Source organism: Papaver somniferum, chromosome 7, assembly GCF_003573695.1.
Source record: "Papaver somniferum cultivar HN1 chromosome 7, ASM357369v1, whole genome shotgun sequence".
NCBI classification, from domain to species: domain Eukaryota; kingdom Viridiplantae; phylum Streptophyta; class Magnoliopsida; order Ranunculales; family Papaveraceae; genus Papaver; species Papaver somniferum.
Window position 1 is genome coordinate 152,079,466 of NC_039364.1, and position 4,649 is coordinate 152,084,114.

Consider the following 4,649-nt stretch of genomic DNA (forward strand, 5'->3'; position numbering starts at 1 on the left):
CTTCTTTTTGTTTGCTCTTCTGTCTTGCACGGTGGTGCATACCGGGGATGATTTCAGCGCTAGTGTTCTCAGGGTTTTTTGCAGATCTGGACCTGAGTTCTACCATCTTGAGATCAAGGTTGAAAAAATGAAATTTGGAATTGGAAATTGATATTGTAATCGAGAGATTAATCTCCCACTGTGGTCGCCAATTGTTTGTTGGTGAAAACCGTTTCTGCTGATTTTGGTAATTTCGTATGTGTGGGTGAGAAAGTAGTCTAAACCTTAAACAATGTACTGCACGGGAGTACTTTGATTCGAGTGATCAATCTGTACAATCCTGGCCTAAACCAAGAAATGGTTGTTCCATGCTTGCTTCGGTCACAAAGTGAAGGAGAAGGGTTGGTCTTAGGGAGGGAAGTGAAGAAAGTGTTGAGACCAGAATAGTTGATTCTGGAAGTGTGTGTGTTTCGTGACTTGTATCAGAAAGTTGAACTGGCTAGCTGAATGAAAAGATATCAGATGATTTCTGGATGTTGTATTGTTCTCCTGACCAAAAACTTATTTTTTTGGTGGAAAATAGGTGAGACCTATTTGTACAAGTCGCAACAAAACGTACCCTGGTCTCGTAGGGAGTGGAAACGGTTGAGTGGTGGAAGAAAATAGTAACGAGTAACGCCTGGAATTGATGTTTCCATAATGAAGGATACGTTTCACCATTACTTCTTGACATTACTAACCGCTTCGCTTTATGACACTTTCTTCTAACGAGGGTATTGCACGCCGCACGCTGTAAACCGTCAAACCAATATCATGATGAGTATCTCCCAGTTTGTGACATGTTTTGATGTCTCGAGTGTTTTATTGGAAAACATGTAGCACTTTGCTACGTGTGGCAAGTTAAAAACAAGGGGCTTGTCGAAGGAAAATAGCATGTGGTGCTAGTAGACTCGTCCTCGCTGGTCGCCTGAAACTTGCCACAAGTCTTCCAGCTCGGTGGCGAACGTGGATGGCTGAGATTGCATCTCATGAGGAAGGGTAACCGTTGATCATGGATAGCTTGTGTTGGCGCCTGAAGATGGCGTAGTGGCGTTTTTGGTGCACGCCAGTGGCAATGCGGCATGGATGGCATGGTGCATGTCAGTGGCACGATGGTGTAAGTGGCGTCTGGCATAGCAATGGCCATTAGTTTTAGGCGGCTGGTCACCTTAAAGTTTCCATAAGTCTGTCAGCTCGGTGGCGAACTTGGATGGCTGAGATTGCATCTCATAAGGAAGGATAGACGTTGATTATGGCTACCTTCTGTCGGCGCCTGACAACTTTGTCTAAATTAGGGTTTAGCATGCCGAAACCCTAATTAGCATATATGTCATGCGTTTGGCATGTGCACCTAGCATGTTTGGTATGCCGATTGGCATGTGCGCCTGGTATGCGCATTTGGCGAGTTTGGCATGCTGCTTGGCATGTTTGGCATGACGATTGGCATGCGCGTTTGGCACGAGTTTTGGGAAGCCATTTGGCTTTGCGACCTTCTGGCGTGGTTTCCTCATTTTCAACACTGTGGCGAGTTTAGAGCGACCTGATTGGTCAATGGGAAGTGGGGCCGGACAAGCATGGGCGTGGCCACACTTTTCGTGCGCTGTGGCGGATTTTAAAGCGACCTGATTGGTCGATGGTAAGTGGGGCCGTCAAGCTTGGGCGTGGCCACACTTCCAATGCGCTGTGGCGGTTTAAAGCGACCTGATTGGTCGATGGAAAGGAGGCCGGTTTAGCAGCATGAGTGTGGCCACTTTCAAGTGGCGCCGCCTAGCCTATGGCATGGCCACACCTCCCTTTGTTTGCTCGATAAATGCGCTAGTGAAGAGGTTGAAACCTCATCACTTTTACATGGCTCTGTTTCTTTGCAGAGTGACGACACATTAAATGTAGGGTTTTACAGATTTAGACCTGAACTAAAAACCACCATCAACATTAAGTCCCTTGCTTAGCATGTAACAGTAGCATTGTTTCGGGGTAAGAATGAGATGGTGACAGAAAAAGGATAAATAATCGAAAGGGAGAGACATGCGAAGATTACCAGAAAAATTCGATTGACCTTTGGCTAGAGACATGAGCAGTCTGCAATCTTTGCGTTGGCGCACTTCTGTCTTGGCCACGGAGTACTGGTGCCATGTATTGTTTGTGCAGCGATCCCTGAATACAAAGATGAGTGTTGAGGTAGTGGAGTCGTTAACACTATAATGTATTGAGGCGGTATGCATGACAACATAGTAGTGAGTGTTGAGGAATTTGAACGTCTCAACACTAAGAGGAAAAATGTGTTGAGGAAGTTTTCCTGGCAACACAGTAGTAAGTGTTGAGGAATTTTCACATCTCAACACTAAGACAAATGATGTGTTGATGCCCAACAACACAGTGGTGAGTGTTGAGGAATTTGCACGTCTCAACACTAAGAGAAAAGTATGTGTTGATGCCCGGCAACACAGTGGTGAGTGTTGAGAAATTTGCACGTTTCAACACTAAGAGAAAAGGATGTGTTGATGCCCGGCAACACAGTGGCGAGTGTTAATAAATTTGCACGTTTCAACACTAAGAGAAAATAATGTGTTGATGCCCGACAACATAGTGGTGAGTGTTGAGGAATTTGTATGTATCAACACAAAGAGATAAGGAACAGGCGCCAGAGATAACACATATCCATGAAGATAATTAGCCATGAAGGCGATATGTTGACCAAGAGACAGGGAAAAGGAAGTTAAAGAGAGAAACCAATGATCAGACTAAGAAGGAGAATTGTATATAAAAAGAAAGGGCGTAATTCACGATGCAACCACCATCCATATATCCTTTACACGGTGTGACACGCGTCAACTCACATTAACAATGAAGTACGGGAGACGGTGCTCCCCAAGCAACTCTGGGGTATCTCCTAGAGGGAAGGCAAACTTGAAATGGGTCCTGGGGACTCAGAGACCAAAGACCAGCAAGGCAATATCCACGAGACAAAAAGGGGTAGGGAAAGTAGCAACAGGGAATAAAAGTATAGCAACAAGTAATAAATAATACTAACATCGAAATAAAATCCACAAAGGACAGAGTCCCAAAACAAGTACACAAAAGAGAAAAAACCAGCAAGATAAGCCGCTCCAAAATGACACGCAACATTAGCCGACTATTAGCTCGCGACATCGGGCAATGTCCATATCCACGGCTTCCGCCATCAGACGCCCCTCATCACACTGAATGGCGTCTTGAGACAATTTCCAGTTAGCCTCGCTTATCAACCTACGAATATCTCGCATGACTTTACCCTTACCCCTTGCGTTACGAGCGAGCGCAAGAGTGCCTTCATGTTCATCACACTCCCTACGTGCTTTGTCTAAGCGAGTCCTCCCTAAGAGCCTACAACACCTCCCCCTATGCTCTTAATGCTAGTAAATGCGCAAGTTCATCTCTGGGATATAGCAAGTTTACGAGCGATGAAACAACCGCTAGGGACAGAGTGTACCTAGGAAGCCGCGGAGTCACTTGATTAGGGGCACACGAACGACAATCAGCGACAATATGATCTATAGTTGCTGTCATTAGTGAGGACTCGATGAGAAGCGAATTAGCAGCATACCGAGCTGTGATTGCGTCATCTAAAGCGTGCTGAATGGAGGATGTCATATGACCGGACCTCTGAGCCGCCTGATGAACTTCATGACGATCCTCAAACTGGGAACGCATGGAGTCCCTGTTTGCTAGTATGTGTTCGCGAAGTGCCTCAACTTCGGCCTTCACTAACAACAAGCGCTCCAGTTCCGCCTCCTTGAACATTAAGACCAGTGCAGGGACATGCGCTAAGATCAAAACGTACCCATGAAGGGAATGCGCCATCTAAATAAAGTATCCGACGAGAAGAGGCAAAAATGGAAAACAAGGTGCTTGAAACAGATGATCGGATAGAAGGAATGATACCTTTATATAGAGGAAGCGTCATCATAAATGACATAGTAACCGCCTCACTGCTTACGATGCATGGTGATCGATAATGCAGAATGATTTGACTATCGGGTCATTTAAAAATTGACCCAATAGTCAGGGGAATAACGTTGATACATGAAAAATATTACCCCTTAGTCGGGGTAGTGTGCCCCTGAAAGGAAGGCAAGCCCAATATGAGACATGGGGACTTGGGGACTAAAGCCCAAGTCCACTAAGAAAGTATCCATTAGGTGGAAAGGACTAGGGAGGAATTAATAAGAAAGGAGGAGGTTTTATTAGAGAAGGAATGACATCAGTAGTAATTAAAGAAGTTTAGGACACATGGCATGATGTCATAAAAAGAAGGGGCTTTTGGAAAGTCTATATAAATAAGGACAAGGTACAATGGAAAGACAACGCTCTCTCTCTCTTATTATTCTTGGTATAGTGAGGTAATTTGGTATAGCTAGGACGGGTAGAACCTAAATCTGAAATCACCCTTCAACAGTCCAGTCCGAAGTTCATTGGTAGTAGGCTAGTGTCTGTAGCGGTTTAATACGGTGCAATATTCAAATCTGGACTAGGTCCCGGGGGTTTTCTACATTTACGGTTTCCTTGTTAACAAAATTCTGGTGTTTGTGTTATTTCTTTTCCTCACTATTTTTTGTTATATAATTGAAATATCACAGGTTGTTCGTAGAATC